Genomic DNA, 20,018 nt, shown 5'->3' with positions numbered 1-20,018 from the left:
ATGGCAGAAGTGGCAAGAGAGCTCTCTGGTCTCTTTTATAAGGGTAATAATTCTATTCATGAGGGCTTCACCTTTATGACTTAATCACCTTCCGAATGTCTCACCCTTTAATATCGTTACATTGGAATTAGTATTTCATTGTATGAATTTTATTTAGGAGAAACACACATTCAGCCCATAAAACTTGGCCTTTCCTAGTGTCTTCCTGGCTCTATTCTAAAAAGGAGCCCTTCAGATCAGTCTCAGGTGAACCAGTTAGTAGGACTATAAATACATTCCTCTGACTTGACACCTCAGGTCTCTAGCCCTGCTGGCCAGGGAGCCAGGGGCAATCTTAGGTAGCAACAGTGGTTACGGAATCTGGAAGAAAATCAGGGGCTCAAGTTACTTGGTTTCTTCCCTTATGGGACACTATCACTCTCCATTTTACTTATTTATTTTTCTGTATTGACCTTAGCAGAAAACAACACCAAAAAAAGAAGGAAATAATGTTTTTGTGTCGCCCCATCATGTGATAGGCAGAGAAAACATTATGCTTGGTTATTTTGGCAAAAGGCAACTGTCCATCCGCTAGTTGAAAGAAATTGACAAACAAAATACACATAAATGACATGAGCTATATATAGCAATTCTCACACACCCAATAGTCTCTGTGGTTGCTGGTTCCAGTAAGGCAAAGCTTGGAGGCTGCTATTATAGGTCTAAAATGTGAGAGAGATGGATCAGACCACCACCCTTTATTTTTTTTATTATTTTTCTCTTTTTGTGGTACGCAGGCCTCTCACTGTTGTGGCGTCTCCCGTTGCAGAGCACAGGCTCCGGACGCGCAGGATCAGCGGCCATGGCTCACGGGCCTAGCCGCTCCGCGGAATGTGGGATCTTCCCGGACCGGGGCACGAACCCATGTCCCCTGCATCGGCAGTCGGACTCTCAATCACTGCGCCACCAGGGAAGCCCACCACCACCCTTTAAATGTTCTTTTCCTGCAAAAGAAATTGAGGCTTTGCAGGAAAATGGTGCCTCTTTGTATAATTAATGAAGATAAAATCCCTACTCCTCTGGTCATAAAATTATTTTTATGGAACACACCCCCATTTTAGACCCCACTTCTAATATTCCTAACTCTTGCTCTATGATGGGGATTAAATGTTTCCATATATTTTCACCAAGTATTGTGTTGGAGACACTCAAAACCTTGCATCATACACACTGCTTTATTTAAAATGAATAACTAAAAAGGACCTACTGTACAGCACAGGGAACTCTGCTCAATATAATGTAACAACCTAAATGGGAAAATAATTTGAAAAATAATAGACACATGTATATGTATAACTGTCACTTTGCTGTACACCTGAAACTAACACAACATTTTTAATCAACTATACTCCAGCATAAAATAAAAAGTTAAAAAAAAAAACTCACCTTGCATCATGTATATTTGTGAACAGAACACCTGGCTTTGACGTCGATTAACCCCTATTGCTGGGTCATTGCCATTCAGACAATGAGTGTGTTGGCAAGAAACAGAGAAATAGACTTCTGTGGCTGAGACTGGCCACTCCAGCAGCTGTGGTTCTTTATTGCCTACATTAGAGGGGCAGGGACTTTTCACACCTGCCATTCCCTTCAAACGTAAAAACTCACTAAAAGGTGAATTCCTGTGGGGGTTCAACTGGACTTTAAATAGACAATGTCAATGTAAAACTCATTTGCTTTTTCAAAGTTGGTTTCTTTAAGTTTTAGCACCCTCATGATTATCACTCAAAAAATATGCTTTTATATCTGGGTTGTTTATATAGTCAACTGATTCACTGACACCTCTGACATCTAATTTTTTTATTTATTGAAAATAAGCTCTTAAAAGTATTGTGGTCTTTTGCTCCCACTTGGTAGGAAAAAATTCTAAAAATTGGCTCGTTTATTGGCTATGGTTTTCATAAGATGTGCCTAATGTTGTTCCAGTTTATTTTTGTAAAAGTTTTCTAACCTATTCCATCACCCCTTAACTGATTTTTGAAGTCAAAGGAAATATGGCTATTCTCTTTTTTATAAGGTTAACATAAAGCTAAATGTCTTATTGAAATAGTTAAGACTGGAAATAGAAGACATTGATAAACATTTCCAAATAGTTTTACTGGTTAAGATGTTACATTTCTCTTTATGCTGTAATTCAATATGTCATTTGTCTCCAAATTAGAGTATCAGAGAATTAACAAAAGGTAATGATTTCTCCCAAAATTAGTATGAGCCCCAAGAAATCACCCAAAGTTTATATGTCGGTAAGCATTACTATGTTTACTTTCTGTTAAAGTCCCATCATTAGACACTATGGGAATAATTAAAATGAAAAGGTTTCTGTGGCAAGACCTAACATCAACAATAAAGTTTAAAATGTCTTTGATCAAATCTGCAGGTTAGAGAAGCAAAATATCCTCTCAGTAAAGATATTTTTGGAATATTAAGAAACTTTTATCCATGTATATGATTTATTTATTTTGAACACTTGAAACCATTGACATTTTCTCCTTCACAACTCTTATAAACCAAATCCGACAAAGATAGACCATTCAAAGTACCAAGCTCCAAGAAATGTCTTTCTTCCATTAGTGGCTACAGGGAGAACTGTAAAAAGCTCTGAAATACCTTCACCTGTAGGAAGTGGGCATCTAGGGAGATCATTATGAAAAGGATTGGTAATTCCTAATGGAGGCCTTACAAAAAGATATATCTATGCAAACCAAAAAAATGAAGCAGTTTGTAGATTGGAAGAATGTAGGTTACTCATTTGCAGGGACCAAAAGCGTGAGTTTTCTTTAACCCTCTATATACCTTGACTGAAATAGAACATACTATTCACTCTTAGTTGACTACAGAGACTAGCTCCTTATTTCCCATAACAAAAAGCTGCTATGAATCTTCTTGCTCTAATTCTCATTCTCCATCTTCCTGAGCAGCCTTCTCTCCTTTACTCAGCCTTGGCTACTTCTTTGTATTTGTAATGGTGCAGTTAATCCTGGCCTTCTCTTCCAATTTCTTATCATCCTTGTCAAAATTTCCTCCTTTAGTTCACTGTGGCTCCCATTTTCTATGCTCCTTCATTTATGCTATATTGAAATATTTATATGCAAATAAGTTTTAACCATCAAATGAAATTATAAGTTCCTTAAGGGTAGAGGCTCTTTTAAATGTACTCATATCCCCCTACAGGACTCATAACTAAAATAGAGAGCCCAGAAATAAACTTTCACATATATGGTCAATTGATTTTCAAGAAGGGTACCAAGACCATTCAATGGGAAAAGGAAAATTTTTGTAAAACATGGTGCTGGGAAACTGAATATCTAATGCTTAAGAATAAAATTGGACCCTTATCTTATATCATATATAAGAATCAACTCATAATGGATCAATGGCCTAAACATAAGAGCTAAAACAATAAAACTCTTAGAAGAAAACATAGGGAAAATTTTCATAACATTGGATTTGACAATATTTTTTTGGATATGACATCAAAAGTATAGGAAACAAGAAAAAATAGATAAATTAGACTTCATTGAAATTATACTTTTGTTCATCTGGGGACACAATCAACAGAATGAAAAGGTAACCTACAGAATGGGAAAAAATTTGCAAATTATATATCTGAAAGGGATTAATATCCAGAATGTATAAATAAGTCCTACAACTCAACAACAACAAAACAATTTAATTAAAAATGGGCAAAATATTTCAATAGGCATTTGTCCGAAGAAGATACACAAATAGCTATTAAATGCATGAAAATGTGCTCAATATCATTAGTTATGAGGGAAGTGCAAATCAAAACCACAATAAGATAACAATTCACACCTACTACGATGGATATAATCAATAAATTGGAACATATTTTTGGCATGGATGTGCAGTAATTGGAGCTCTTGTGTTTTGCTGGTGGGAATCTAAAATAGTACAGCCATTGTGGAAAACAGTTTGACACTTTCTCAGTAGTTTAAACAGAACTACTATATGACCTAGCAATTCCACTCCTAGGTTTATATACAAAGGAATTGAAAACAGGGACTTGAACAAATATGTGTACCCTAATGTTCATGACAATATTATTCATAATAACCAAAAGGTGGAAACAACTCAAATGTACATTGATGGATGAATGGATAAACAAAATGTAGTATACGCATACAATGATGTGGGGATGTGTGTGTGTGTAGCTGATTCGCTTTGTTGTGGAGCAGAAACTGACGCACCATTGTAAAGCAATTATACTCCAACAAAGATGTTTAAAAAAAATATATTGACGGTTGTATAAAAGAAAATAAATGAGATAATAACACACACACAAAAAATGTTGTCTTTCTATTTGAGTAAGGAATGATCATGGATTTTCTCTCCTCCTTCTTCACCTTCTTTTCTTCTTTTAATATTGAAAAATAAACCAATTCCATTTTCCCCCTAGTCTCTTGAATCATTCTTCTTCCTCTACTACTTGATGTGGATACTCAGGCCCTGAAAAGCTATTATTTAATCTCAGCCTCCTGTGAACTATCTTTTCATTCCTTACCTTTGTGTTTAAAATCACTCTTAGTGCCCTCTTAAACTTCATTAAACTATCATTGGCATTGGTCTCTCAATTTGATGTATTGTAACCTATGGATGCACTTTCTAATTGCTTGATTACCTTTTGCACTTCTTTTCTCTACGCTGGCCTTTAAAACCCACAACTTCACGTGCTCTCAATTGTTATTATTTCTATATGGTGTGCATAACCCATGGGAATACATTCATTTACCTTTGAGCACTTTTCTATTTCCCCTCTGTCCCTTGCCTCCATTGTACTAGCCTGCTCAAATTTATCATGCACTTCCAGAAGATGTCTGACTGGCTTTGCTGACTATCACACAGCTCAGTTCTCTATTCCTTTAATTAAAACTCAATTATGAAGTATGACTGTTTAACTGTTCCACATTTCCCAACACAGCAAGTCTAATAAGTGTGGTTTTCTCTAAATCAAATCAAAAATTAATCTTAACCTTAAATATTTTTATTTATACTGTGAGAAATTTTAAAGTCTAAAAGGTAGACTACCTAGCTCAATGCTTTTCCCATACAAAATTCTCAAAAGAGGGTAGGGCTTAGTGGTTAAGGATAATAGTCTTAATATCTACACTTAATATCTAATTCAGTAGCTACAAGATACATTTGGACGCAAGAGATATGGGAACATATGTATATGTATAACTGATTCACTTTGTTATAAAGCAGAAACTAACACACCATTGTAAAGCAATTATACTCCAATAAAGATGTTAAATTTAAATTAAATAAAATGTTATTCCTTAGTTGCACTAGCCACATTTCAAGTGCATAATAACCACACGTGGCTAGTGGTTACCATATTAGACATGGATAGATAACAGTTTCATCATCACAGGTAGTTTTAGTAGACAGTATTACACTAGAGTCTAATAGTCCTAGATGTGACAGCTGTCTTCATTTCCAGCTGTATAATTTTGAGCAAACAAGTATATAACATCACTAAGACACTATTTCTTGGTCTGTAAATATTGGATCATTACCAACTGAAAGGTTTATTTCCTAGATACATAGCATTATACATGACATATAATACATGCTCAAAAAAGTGTTTGTTATTATTAGTATTATCATTAGTATCTGTCCCCTTCCTCTCACTATCAAACATACATCACATTAATAATTAAAAAAATATAATTCACTAAATATATTTTAATTGAAATATTATCAATATATATAGTACTACTGCTGATAATTATGCCCAAGTCAGACATAACTATTACTCCTCTTTTATTGAGGACTTTCACTGGATTCACAGAAACATTCTTTTAGGAAACTTTTAGGTGACCCTAATCTAGTAGGATAGCTCAAACAGAAAGTTTTGTATTTAGCAAAAAAAAAAAAAATTACCTCTGGGTTATGTTTACACAGCAAAAGTGAGGCAGAAATAGAGCATATTCCCAGTGAATCAAAATCATCTATCTATATAATAAGCCATAATGGATTTAACTATGCCTCTGTGTGTGTGTGTGTGTGTGTGTGTTGTGAATTTTACTAAATTTAGGAAAATGACTGACTCAGCACCACACTACAGCTTGGTATCAGTTCAGGTACTGACTTTAAAAATTGCCTTATATATGTTGTGCTTTCAGCAATTTTATTTTTCTGTCATCTCAGAGAGTTGTAAGTTGGCAGATCCCAAAAACTGAAACTGTATTTGACTAACTTCTGTATGGCATACTGTTTCACTGGCCTGTGTGGTTATTAATATGACTTTGGACATGATTTCTTTTTCCTTATTGGAAATGCTTGATTGTATTTTTTCTTTTAGATCTAAGCGAAGAGTTATGTTAAACTTTTTCATATGAAAAAAATTGTTATCCTTTTCCTGGCTTTGGAAACTTCTTGTTTTTAATCTTCTCTTTAATAATATAAACATTTCTGGTACATAACACTTTCCTTTGAATATGCTGTAGTAAATGAAAATAGAAGAAACAAAGGACCAATCATTTTCAATATTTCAGCAAGATATTTAAAATGCATTACCTGTCTCATTGCTTTTTATAACATTGAATATTTGTGTCTGTTTGATTTAAATAATAACAATAATAATATTGGTTAAAATTACAGCAGGAAAAATGAACAACATAATACACACAAAACTCTCTTTAGCTATGATTTATTGGCCTTGGTTCTAATTTTTACTACTTAGCTCTCTGTTTAGTAACACAAATAAGATGATATACCACAGCCTGTCTTTCACAATCTTCCAATCTGCAAATCAGTATACTTTGCTTAAAATGCCTTAGGTTACAATCTACAGCATATTGTGCTGTTTTAAGTTAGCAGTAAACAAGAGACCTTTCCAATGTTCATTGCTAATTAGAAGTTAAGAAAATTCATACCATGGTGCAGAAAAATTTGAAATGGTAATCTATGAATTCCCAAATGTAATTAAGATAATCTAAACCAACAGTTCATATATTTCTTGATCTGAGAAGGACCCAGAAAGAGCTTTGGACTATATGGGTTATACCTACCAATAACATCCATATTAGAAATTAAATTGAAAGTTTTAAAATATATTAATTCATTAAAAATCATAACAATATTAAACCCATTATATGTTTATATAGAGAGTATATTATGAAAAATAACTATTATTTCTACAACAAAAGTAGTGAGAATAATAACTTACCAGACGACAGCTGGATTCTTCTATCAAATTCTGCATTCAGTACTTTGAGATATTTCTTTAATCAAAGAATGTGAAGAAAATCTGGGTTTATGCAGATATATATGGAAAAGGGAGTGTTGCTTGAACAGTGTTTTTAGATAGCTAGATATTTTTTTTGATATTACAGCAAACTGGACATTAGTATTTTCTTAAAGATTATAATTCAGAATTTGAAATTCTCAACGTATTTTATAATGTTATATTAAATTTCATTTCTCCATCTTGCACTTGGGATGAATTTTTTGCACATGTATGATTTTGCACATCACACATCGGTCATTTGAAAAAGGTAATTGTTCATGGAATTAGGCAGAATACCCAAATGTGATAAATATCACTATATAATATAAAAAACATTTATTAATATCACTACTGATCTCATCAGAAAAGATTGTAAGTCAGGGAAGCTATCATGTACATGGTGACGTGTACAAGTTTTCCAAAATTCTACCATATCTTGAGAGCTTAAATTTTAACAATGGCTAAAAATATCACTGTTTCCCTTTGAAGTGAAAGGTTCACTGTTACTTTTTCAGAATATATCTGCCAAATGCCCACAGCTGAATAATCATAGACTCTTTGTTAGGTATTCTTCGAAGTAAAAATTGTTTCTTAAAAAATTAGACAGTTCAGCCAGAGAGTCAAACAATGGCAAAAGCTTTTCTCCTTAAGACAATTATCATGCGTCAGTATGTTTATGTTTCCTTCAGACACTGAAAGAAAAAAAAAGTATTATATTTCACATCTGGTTAAAATTGGTAGAGATTAATTTTTAGGAATTAGTTTCTAGAAACATAGCCTAGTAATGTACTTTCATTCAATTATTTTTAACATCTTTATTCAGATATAATTGCTTTACAATGGTGTGATAGTTTCTGCTTTATAACAAAGTGAGTCAACTCTACATATACATATATCCCCATACCTCCTCTCTCTTTTGTCTCCCTCCCACCCTCCCTATCTCACCCCTCTAGGTGGTCACAAAGCACGAAGCTGATCTCCCTGTGCTATGCGGCTGCTTCCCACTCGCTATCTATTTTATATTTGGTAGTGTATATATGTCCATGCCACTCTCTCACTATGTCCCAGCTTAACCTTCCACTCCCCATGTGCTCACGTCCATTCTCTACATCTGCGTCTTTATCCCTGTCCTGCCCCTAGGTTCCTCAGAATCTTTTATTTTAGATTCCATATATATGTGTTAGCATACAGTATTTGCTGTACTCTTTCTGACTTACTTCACTCTGTATGACAGACGGTAGGTCCATCCACCTCACTACAAATAACTCAATTTCGTTACTTTTTATGGCTCAGTAATATTCCATTGTATATATGTGCCACATTTTTTTATCCATTCATCTGTCAATGGACACTTAAATAGTTTCCATATCCTGGCTATTGGAAATAGAGCTTCAAGGAATATTGTGATACATGACCCTTTGAATTATGGTTTTCTCACAGTATATGCCCAGTAGTGGGATTGCTGGGTCATATGGTAGTTCTATTTTTAGTTTTATAAGGAACCTCCAACTCCATAGTTGCTGTATCAATTTACATTCTCACCAACAGTGCAAGAGGGTTCACTTTTCTCCACTCCCTTGCCAGCATTTATTGCTTTTAGACATTTTGATGATGGCCATTCTGACTGGTGTGAGGTGATACCTCATTGTACTTTTGATTTGCATTTCTCTAATGATTAGCGATGTTGAGCATCATTTCATGTGTTTGTTGGCAATCTGTATATCTTCTTTGGACAAATGTCTATTTAGGCCTTCTGCCTTGTATTCGGTTGTTTGTTTTTTTGATATTGAGCTGCATGAGTAGCTTGTAAATTTTGGAGATTAATCCTTTGTCAGCTGCTTCATTTGCAAATATTTTCTCCCATTCTTAGGATTGTCTTTTCATCTTGTTTATGTTTTCCTTTGCTGTGCAAAACTTTTAACTTTCCTTAGATCCCATTTATTTATTTTTGTTTTTACACCCTTTTCTCTAGGAGGTTTGTCAAAAAAGGATCTTGCTGTGATTTATGCCATACAGTGTTCTGCCTATTTTTCCCTCTAAGAGTTTTATAGTGTCTGGACTTACATTTAGGTCTTTAATCCATTTTGAGTTTACTTATGTGTATGGTGTTAGGGAGTACTCTAATTTGTTTCTTTTACATGTAGCTGTCCAGTTATCCTAGCACAATTTATTGAAGAGGCTGTCTTATCTACATAGCATATTCTTGCCTCCTTTATCAAAACCAAGGTGACCATATGTGTGTGGGTTTATCTCTGGACTTTCCATCCTGTTCCATTGATCTATATTCCTCTTTTTGTGCCAGTACCATACTTTCTTGATTACTGTAGCTTTGTAATATAGTCTAAAATCTGGGAAGCTGATTCCTCAAGCTCTGTTTTTCTTTCTTAAGATGACTTTGGCTATTAGGGGCCTTATATGTTTCCATAAAAATTGTGAAATGTTTTGTTCTACTTTTGTGAAAAATGATATTGGTAGTTTGATAGGGATTACATTGAATCTGTCGATTTCTTTGGGTAGTATAGTCATTTTCACAATGTTGATTCTTCCAATCCAAGAACACGGTGTATCTTTCCATCTATATGTATCATCTTTACTTTCTCTCATCAATGTCATAGTTTTCTACATACAGGTCTTTTGTCTCCTTTGGTAGGTTTATTCCCAGGTATTTTATTCTTTTTGTTGCAATGGTAAATGGGAGTGTTTCCTTAATTTCTCTTTCAGATTTTTCATCATTAGTGTATAGGAATGCAAGAGATTTCCATGCATTAATTTTGTATCCTGCTACGTTACCAATTTTATTGATTAGCTCTGGTAGTTTTCTGGTAGCATCTTTAGGATTCTCTATGTATAGTATCATGTCATCTGCAAACAGTGCCAGCTTTACTTCTTCTTTTCTGATCTGGATTCCATTTATTTCTTTTTCTTCTCTGATGCTGTGGTTAAAACTTCCAAAACTATGTTTAATAATAGTGGTGAGAGTGGACTACTTTTTCTTGTTCCTGATCTTACAGGAAGTGGTTTCTGTTTTTCACCATTGAGAACGAGGTTGGCTGTGGGTTTGTCATATATGGCCTTTATTATGCTGACATAAGTTCCCTGTATGCTTACTTTTTGGCAGGTTTTTATCATAAATAATGGGTGTTGAATTTTGTTGAAAGCTTTTCCTGTTCTTTTTAGTTGATCATATGTTTTTTCTCCTTCAATTTGTTAATGTGGTTGATCACATAGATTGATTTGTGTATATTAAAAAATCATTGCATTCTTGGTATAAACTCCACTTGATCATGGTGTATGATCATTTTAATGTGCAGTTGGATTCTGTTTGCTAGTATTTTCTTGAGGATATTTGCATCTATGTTCATCAGTGATGTTAGCCTGTAGTTTCCTTTCTTTGTGACATGTTTGTCTGGTTTTGGTATCAGGGTGATGGTGCCCTCGTAGAATCAGTTTGGGAGTGTTCCTCCCTCTGCTATTCTCTGGAAGAGTTTGAGAATGATACACATTAACTCTTCTCTAAATATTTGATAGAATTCACCTGTGAAGCCATATGTTCCTGGGCTTTTGTTTGTTGCAAGATTTTTAATCACAGTCTCAATTTCAGTGCTTGTGTTTGGTCTGTTTATATTTTCTATTTCATTTCTTCTTGGTTCAGTCATGGAAGGTTGTGTTTTTCTAAGAATTTATCCATTTCTTCCAGGTTGTCCGTTTTATTGGCATATATTTTCTTGTAGTAATCTCTCATGATCTTTTGTATTTCTGCAGGGGCAGTTGTTACTTCTCCTTTTTCATTTCTAATTCTATTGATTTGAGTCTTCTCCCTTTTTTTTCTTGATGAGTCTAGGTAATTGTTTATCAATTTTGTTTATCTTCTCAAAGAAGGAGCTTTTAATTTTGTTGATCTTTGCTATTGTTTCCTTCATTTATTTTTCATTTATTTCTGATCTGATCTTTATGATTTCTTTCTTTCTGCCAACTTTGGTTTTTTTGTTGTTGTTGTTCTTCTTCTTTAATTGCTTTAGGTGTTAGGTTAGATTGTTTATTTGACCTGTTTCTTGTTTCTTGAGGTATGATGTTATTGCTATAAACATCTCTCTTAGAACTGCTTTTGCTGCATCCCATAAAATATGGGTCATCAAGTTTTCATTGTTATTTGTTTATAGTTATCTTTTTATTTCCTCTTTGATTTCTTCAGTGATCTCTTGGTTATTTAGTAGTATATTGTTTAGCTACCATGTGTTTGTATTTTTTACAGATTGTTTTCCTCTAATTGATACCTAATCTCATTGCATTGTGATTAGAAAAGATACTTGATATGATGTGAATTTTCTTAAATTTATCAAGGCTTGATTTTTGACCCAAGTTATAATCTATCATGCAGAATGTTTCATGAGCACTTGAGAAGAAAGGGTATTCTGTTGTTTTTGAATGGGATGTCCAATAAATATCAATTAAGTCCATCTTGTTTAATGTATCATTTAAAACTTGCATTTCCTTATTTATTTTCATTTTGGATGATCTGTCCATTGGTGAAAGTGTGGTGTTGAATTCCCCTACTATGATTGTGTTTCTATCAATATCCTCTTTCATGGCTCATAGCATTTGCCTTATGTATTGAGGTGCTCCTATGTTGGGTACATAAATATTTACATTTGTTATATCTTCTCCTTGCTTTGATCCCTTGATCATTATGTAGTGTCCTTTTGTGTCTCTTTATTTTAAAATCTATTTTGTTGCATATTAGAATTGCTACTCCAGCTTGCTTTTCACTTCTATTTGCATGGTATATCGTTTTCAATCCACTCTCTTTCAGTCTGTATGTGTCCCTAAGTCTAAAGTGGGTCTCTTGTAGACAGCATATATACAGGTCTTGTTTTTGTATCCATTCAGCCAGTCTACATCTTTTGTTTGGAACATTTAATTCATTTATTTAAGGTAATTATCAATATGTATGTTCCTATTATCATTTTCTTAATTGTTTTGCATTTGTTATTGTAGGTCTTTTCCTTCTCTTGTATTTCCTGCCTAGAGAAGTTCCTTTAGCATTTGCTGTAAATCTGTTTTAGTGGTGTTGAATTCCGTCAGCTTTTGCTTTTCTTTAATGGTTTTAATTTCTCCTTCAAATCTGAATGAGATTTTTGTTTGGTAGAGTAATCTTTGGTGTAGGATTTTACCTCTCATCACTTTAACTATTTCCTGCCACTCCCTTCTGTCTTGCAGAGTTTCTGCTGAAAGATCAGCTGTTACCCTTTTAGGGATTGCCTTGTATATTATTTGTTGTTTATCACTTCTGGTTTTAATAATTTTTCTTTGTATTTAATTCTTGATAGTTTGATTAATATATGTTTTGGCATGTTTCTCCTTGGATTTATCCTGTATGGGACTTGCTGCACTTCCTGGAATTGACTGACTATTTCCTTTCCCATGTTAGGGAAGTTTTCAAGTTTAATCTCTTTAAATATTTTCTTAGTCCTTTTCTTTTTCTCTTCTACTTCTGGGAGGCCTATAATTCGAATGTTGTTGCATTTAATGTTATCCCTGTGGTCTCTGAGACTGTCCTCAATTGTTTTCATTCTGTTTTCTTTTTTTTTAATTAATTTACTTTTGCTGTGTTGGATCTTCATTTCTCTGCGAGGGCTTTCTCTATTTGTGGCAAGCGGGGGCCACTCTTCATCGCGGTGCGTGGGCCTCTCACTATCACGGCCTCTCTGGTTGCAGAGCACAGGCTCCAGACACGCAGGCTCAGTACTTGTGGCTCACGGGCCTAGTTGCTCCATGGCATGTGGAATCCTCCCAGACCAGAGCTCGAACCCGTGTCATCTACATTAGCAGGCAGATTCTCAACCACTGCGCCACCAGGGAAGCCCCATTCTCTTTTCTTTATTCTGCTCTGCAGTGGTTTTTTACTCTTTTATCTTCCAGGTCACTTATCTGGTCTTCTGACTCAGTTATTCTGCTATGGATTCCTTCTAGATAATTTGCAATTTCATTTACTGTGTTGTTCATCATTGTTTGTTTGGTCTTTCTTTCTGCTAGGTCCTTGTTAAACGTCTCTTGTATTTTCTCCACTCTATTTCCAAGATTTTGGATCATCTTTACTGTCATTACTTTGAATTCTTTTTCAGGTAGACTGCCTATTTCCTTTTCTTTTGTTTGGTCTGTTGGGTTTTACTTTGCTCCTTCATCTGCTGTGTGTTTCTCTTTCTTCTCAGTTTGCTTTACTTATTTTGTTTGGTGTCTCCTTTTCGCAGGCTGCATGTTCGTAGTTCCTGTTGTTTTTGGAGTCTGCCTCCATTGGCTAAGGTTAGCTCAGTGGGTTGTGTAGTCTTCCTGGTCGAAGTGACTAGTGCCTGTGTTCTGGTGGATGAGCCTGGATCTTTTCTTTCTGGTGTGGAAGAACAGGTCCAGTGGTGTGTTTTGGGGTTCCTGTGACCTTATTATTATTTTAGGCAGCCTCTCTGCTGATGGTGTCATTGTGTTCCTGTCTTGTTAGTTTTTTTGCCTAGGATGTCCAACACTGTGCCTTGCTGGTCATTGAGTGGAGCTGGTTCTTAGCGTTAAGATGGAGATCTCTGGGACAGCTTTCGCCATTTGATATTATGTGGAGCAGGGAGGTCTCTGGTGGACCAATATCCTGAACTCAGCTCTCCCACCTCAGTGGCACAGGGCTGACACCTGGCCAGAGCACCAAGGCCCTGTAAGCCATGTGCCTCAGAAAAAAAAGGAGAAAAAAGAAAGAAAAAAATAATTAAATTAAAAGAGTTTTTAAATATAAACTTTAAAATGTCATAAAAAAAGAGAAAAAAACAGCTTACACAGAGAAACTTAGGATAAATGGTAAAAGCAAAACTATACAAAGTCACACATGGAAGCATACACATACACACTCACAAAAAGAGAAAAAGAAAAAAACTATATGTATATATATATAAAAAAAGGAATGGAACACTCAAATCAATAAAGAAATCTATCAATGATAATAAGCTCTAAATACTAAACTGAGATAATCATAAAGCCAGAAACATATTTGATACAGAAAGCAAACCCCAAGTCTACAGTTGCTCCCAATGTCCACTGCCTCAATTTTGGGATGATTCACTGTCTATTCATGTATTCCAGAGATTCAAAGTATATCAAGCTGATTGTGCAGTTTTAATCTGTTGCTCCTGAGGCTGCTGGGAGAAATTTCCCTTGCTCTTTGTTCACACAGTTCCTGGGGTTCAGCATTTGATTTGGCTCCACTTCTGCATGTAGGTCACCTGAGGGAATCTGTTCTTCGCTCAGACAGGATGGGGTTAAAATAGCAGCTGATGGGGGCTCTGGCTTATTCTGGCTGGAGGGATGGCGGGGTACAGAATGCGGGGCAAGCCTGTGGTGGCTGAGGCCAGTATGACTTTGCTACAGCCTGAGCCATGCCATGTGTTCTCCTGGGGCAGTTGTTCCTGGATGAGGGCACCCTGGCAGTTGTGAGCCTCACATGCTCTTTGGAGGGAAGCTGTGGATAGTAACCTGTGCTTGCACACAGGCTTTTTGGTCTCTGCAGCAGCAGCCTTAGTGTTTCATGCCCATCTCTGGTGTCTGTGCTGATAGTCGTGGCTTGCGCCAGTCTCTACAGCTCGTTTAGGCAGTGCTCTGAATTCCCTCTTTTGCACACCCCACAACAATGGTCTCTTTCCTCTTAGGAAGTTTCGGACTTTTACCAGGACTACCCCTTAGCTAGTTCTGGTGCACTAGCTCCCTTCAGACTGTGTTCACACAGCCAACCCCAGTCCTCTCCCTGGGATCTGACCTTTGAAGCTGGAGTCGGAGGTCCCAGCCCCCACCCACCCTAGCATGTGACTAGACAAGCCTCTCAGACTGGTGAGTACTGGTTGGCACCAATCCTCTGTGTGGGAATCATTCCGCTTTGCCCTCTGCACCCCTATTGCTGCCCTCTCCTTCATGGCTCCAATGCTTCCCCTCCGCCCATCTTCTCCAGTGAAGGGGTTTCCTAGTATGTGGAAACTTTTCCTCCTTCACAGCTCCCTCCCAGAGGTTCATGTCCTGTCCCTATTATTTTGTTTCTGTGATTTATTTTTTCTTTTGCCCTACCCAGTTACGTGAGGAGTTTCTTGACTTTTGGGAAGTCTGAGTTCTTCTGCCAGCATTCTGTAGGTGTTCTGTAGGCATTGTTCCATGTTTTTTATGTATTTCTGATGTATTTGTGGAGAGCATTATGATCTCCAAGTCTTACCCTTCTGCTATCTTGAATGTCTCCCCTCTTATTCAATTTTGATTGTCTAAAAAATGAAAACATTTAAATATATTTCATCTGTGACATTTTCACACGTACTTATCTCTAAAGAGCTAATCAAATGGAACTAATGATTGTTTTCAGAAAAATATAATATGTTTACAGCACCATGGTTTTCTAGCTTTTTAAGAAAATGCTATAAATAATTTTTTCTGTACTTGACTCCCTCCACCAGTCTAATTTTAAAATGTTTTACTCTACCTGTCCTACAAGGCCCACCAAAAATGTGATTTCTTTACAAAGTATTCCCTGAATTTTTCAAACAGCAGTAATATCTCCTTCCTCTCAATTCACACAGCTGTATGTTCATTACCCCTATTTTGGCACTTCTCAGTCTCATATTTAGTACAATGATTTTTTGTGTGTGTGTGGTATGTGGGCCTCACACAGTTGTGGCCTCTCCATTGCAGAGCACAGACTCTGGATGCGCAGGCTCAGCGGCCATGGCTCATGTGCCCAGCTGCTCCACGGCATGTGGGATCTTCCCGGACCGGGGCACGAACCTGTGTCCCCTGCATCGGCAGGCAGACTCTCAACCACTGCACCACCAGGGAAGCCCTAGTATAATGAATTTTATAAATGTCCTCTCTTCACAACTCTACTGTAAGCTCCTTGAAGTCAAGGGCCATAACCTTACCAAAAATAAAAGTAGAAAATCCCAAAACATTGCAAAATATTTTTTCTATATTTCTTTTATTTTGTATTTTGGTAAAATGTAGATAATATATAATTTATCATTTTAATCATTTTAAATGTACAATTCAGTGACATTAATTACATTTGCATCGTAGTGCAACCACCACTGCTATTTCTCCAGAAAATTTTCATTACTTCCAATTGAAACTCTGTACCTATTAAATAGTAACTCCCCATCCCCCTTTCATATAGTCCCTAGTACTCTATATTCTACTTTCTTGCTTGATAAATTTACCTCTCCTAGGTACATCAAGTCTATGAAATCATACATATTTGTCCCTTTATATCTAGCTTATTTCACCTAACATAATGTGTTTAAAGTAAATCCATGTTTTATCATGCATCAGAATTTCATCAAGTGGAGTTCTTGATGGCAGAGTAAGAGAATGTGAAGCTCACCTCCTGCCACTAACAAACACATCAAATTTTATTGTCATGTGGAATAATTCTCATGGAAAACTAACTGGCAACTGGCAGAAGGACTCATTTACAGCCAAAACTGTAAGAAAGGTACGCATGTATTTGGGTAGGACAAGAAGAAAGGCATCAGGTCAGTACCAGTGTCCCTGGGAGATGCCTATGAAGAAGAAAGAGGTCACACAGGTAAACATTTGCCCTGGAGATTGCAACCAGGTTGAGCCACAGACTGGATATCTCAGACCTGGGATCCTACATGTAGGAGGCAAGCACCATTGGCTGCTTGGAAGATACCTAGAACAGATAGAATGTCTGGAGAAGCCTTGGATCCACTCCTGGGGAGTCCAGCTTGGTGCTAGCTTGACCCCAGACAGGGCAAAAAGTGGTCTGCCTTAGAGGCTCTGCCTTGCCACACTCCCCAGTCCTAGCTGAGTGAATGTCCCTGGCTACTCACTACATGCCACAGATTAGCACCAGATTTAGGGTGGTCAGGGCATGGAAAACACTTGATCTAGGGATGAAGTGGTAACCCAGGGGCCCAGGGCTCAGCTCAGGTGGGACAGAAGCAGCCATTTTTTGGTGCTTATTCAAACAGTGCCCCAGAAGCAGACCAGACTTCTGATAGCATCCTGGCCACCAGAATTCCCACAACTGCTTCACTGCACTCAACAGCCACAGCCAAAGGAATATGCTGGCCCCACCCATCCCATGTCACAGCATTTCACTGGATCTGGCATAGACACAACATGGGAAAGGACATAAATTTAGGCAGTATCTGAGCAGAGCCACAGACACCTACACAGGCAGGGCATCAGACCTCTGTAAGCATATATGTCTCACTTGCTTCAGCACTCCACTCCTTTGGGGAAAACGTCACAGCACAGGGAGAAGAAGAAAAGCACACATTTATAGAGAATAGAGCCAGCTCAAGCCTGACCCTCAGTGCTTCCACTCCAGCAACTTGGGAGCAGACCCTACCCATGAAAGGATGATAACTGCCACCAAGCAGAAAGGAAGTCCCTTTTAACACCATGTGCAGGCTCCATCACCAGCCACATACCTTACCAAGGTGACAGCTGCCAGCATAACCTGAGGAAAGCCATGATTGGTGATTACATTAAAACCAGCTCTCTCACCAAATGCATAGGGCATACAGTTTACATAGGGGTATTCACACTTAAGAACACCCCTTCAAAATCATACTAGGCAACTATTTCACCTAAATTCAGAGAGACAGAGAAAGTTAAGTAAAATAAGTAGGCAGAGGAAATACTGTCAATTGAAAGAGCAAGAGGAAACACCTGAAAATTACATAATAAAACAGAATTAAGCAATATATCTGACAGAGAATTCAAAACATTGATTAAAAAATGTTAACTTAATTATGAAAGAAAAGTTATCTAAGCACAGATCATTTTAGCAAGTAGTGGGGAAGGATAAAGACCAAATCAAAATATATACTTCAATATCTGATATTAAAAGCATTCTGGAAGCAATGAATAGCAGACTAAATGATATTGAAGAACACATACTTGATCTGGAAAATAGGATAGTGGAAATCACACAATCAGAACAGAAGAGAGAAAGACAAATGAAAAAAAATAAGATTAAGACAGCATACAAGGTCTCTGGGGTAAGATAACATGTGCCGTCATTTGCAATATAAAATTCTCAGAAGGAGAAGAAAGAGAAGGGGATTGCAAATGTATTTGAAGAAATTATGGATGAAAACTTCCTAAACCTGAAGAAGGAAACAGATCCAGGTACTGGAAACACATAGGGTCCCCCACAAAATTAACCCAAATAGACCCACACCAAGACATATCATAAATAAAATGGAAAAAGTTAAAGAGAATTCTAAAGGCAGCAAGAGAAAAATCAAAGAATCATATACAAGGGCATTCCCATAAGGCTACCAACAGATTTTTCCGCAGAAACATTACATGACAGAAGGGAGTGGTGTGATACAATTAGACTGCTAAAAGGGAAAAAAATTACAAACACGGATACTCTATACAGCAAGATTATCATTTATAATACAAGGAGAGTAAAGAACTTCTCAGACAAGCAAAATCTAAAAGAATTCATCAATACTAAACCTACCTCATAAAATGTTGAAGGCTTGGGCTTCCCTGGTGGCGCAGTGGTTGAGAGTCCACCTGCCAATGCAGGGGACATGGGTTCGTGCCCCAGTCCGGGAAGATCCCACATGCTGTGGAGCGGCTGGGCCCGTGAGCCATGGCCGCTGAGCCTGCACGTCCAGAGCCTGTGCTCTGCAATGGGAGAGGCCACAACAGTGAGAGGCCCACGTACCAAAAAAAAAAAAAATATTGAAGGCTCTTCTCTAAATGGAAAAGAAGTAAGATCTATAGAAAAGGGAGAATTCCAATAAGAAAGGCAAATACTTAGGATGGAAGATCACTTAATTAAGCCAGTACGTAAATTAAAGAATAACAAAATTGTAAGAGCAACTATAATTATAATAAACAGTAAAGAGATAAGTATGAAGATGTAAAATATGACATCAAAAACACAAAATGTGAGGGAGAGGTATAAAAATGTGGTTTCCATAGAATGTGTTTTAATGTAAATGACTATCAGTTTAAATCAAGTAGATATAACTATAGGTCAACATATATAAACCCCATGGTAACCACACATAAAAAAACAACAAAAACAACCATACATTAGATATATAAAAAGCAAAAAGAAATGAATCCAAGCATATTATGGAAGAAAATCATCAAACCAAATGGAAGGAAGAAAAAGAATAAGAAATGAACAGAGAATAACTACTCAAACAACTGGAAAACAGGTAATAAAATGGCAATAACTACATACTTATAAATACTTACCTTAAATACTTGCCTTAAATGTCAATGAACTAAAAGCTCATATCAAAATACATATGGTAACTTATTGGATTAAAAAGAGAGAGAGACCTTTAAACAGGCTGCCTACAAGACACTCTCTTCAGTGGTGAAGACACACACTGACTGAATGTAGGAGGATAGAAGAAAGATATTTCATGCAAACAAATATGACAAGAAAGCAGAAGTAGGAATACTCGTCAGAAAAAAAATAGACTTTAAAGCAAAGGCTATAATTAAAGACAAAGCAGGGTATTATATAATGCCAAAAGGATCAATACAAGAAGAGGATATTACACTTGTTAACATATACACACCCAGTACAGGAGCAACTAAATACATTTTTAAAAATTAACAGCATAAAAGGAGAAATTGACAGTAAGACAAGAGTAAGAGACTTTAACACTCCACTGACATCAGTGGAAAGATCATCAGATAGAAAATCAATAAAGCA

General features: G+C 36.5%; 1 pseudogene across 1 annotated transcript in view; it reads left to right on the top strand.

Annotated features, from left to right (window-relative positions):
- Positions 1 to 1,013: 1,013 nt before the first annotated feature.
- Positions 1,014 to 20,018, top strand: part of LOC117196291 (NADH-ubiquinone oxidoreductase chain 5-like) — a 508,848-nt pseudogene continuing 489,843 nt past the window's right edge. The window contains exons 1-2 of the transcript XR_007474734.1: positions 1,014 to 1,026; positions 1,691 to 1,725. The product of XR_007474734.1 is annotated as an NADH-ubiquinone oxidoreductase chain 5-like (transcript). The remainder of the gene's footprint in view (positions 1,027 to 1,690; positions 1,726 to 20,018) is intronic.

Source organism: Orcinus orca, chromosome X (genome assembly GCF_937001465.1).
Source record: "Orcinus orca chromosome X, mOrcOrc1.1, whole genome shotgun sequence".
Classification (NCBI taxonomy): Eukaryota; Metazoa; Chordata; class Mammalia; order Artiodactyla; family Delphinidae; genus Orcinus; species Orcinus orca.
The sequence above is the reverse complement of the archived record's forward strand: the minus strand, read 5'-3'. Positions and strand labels throughout refer to the sequence as shown.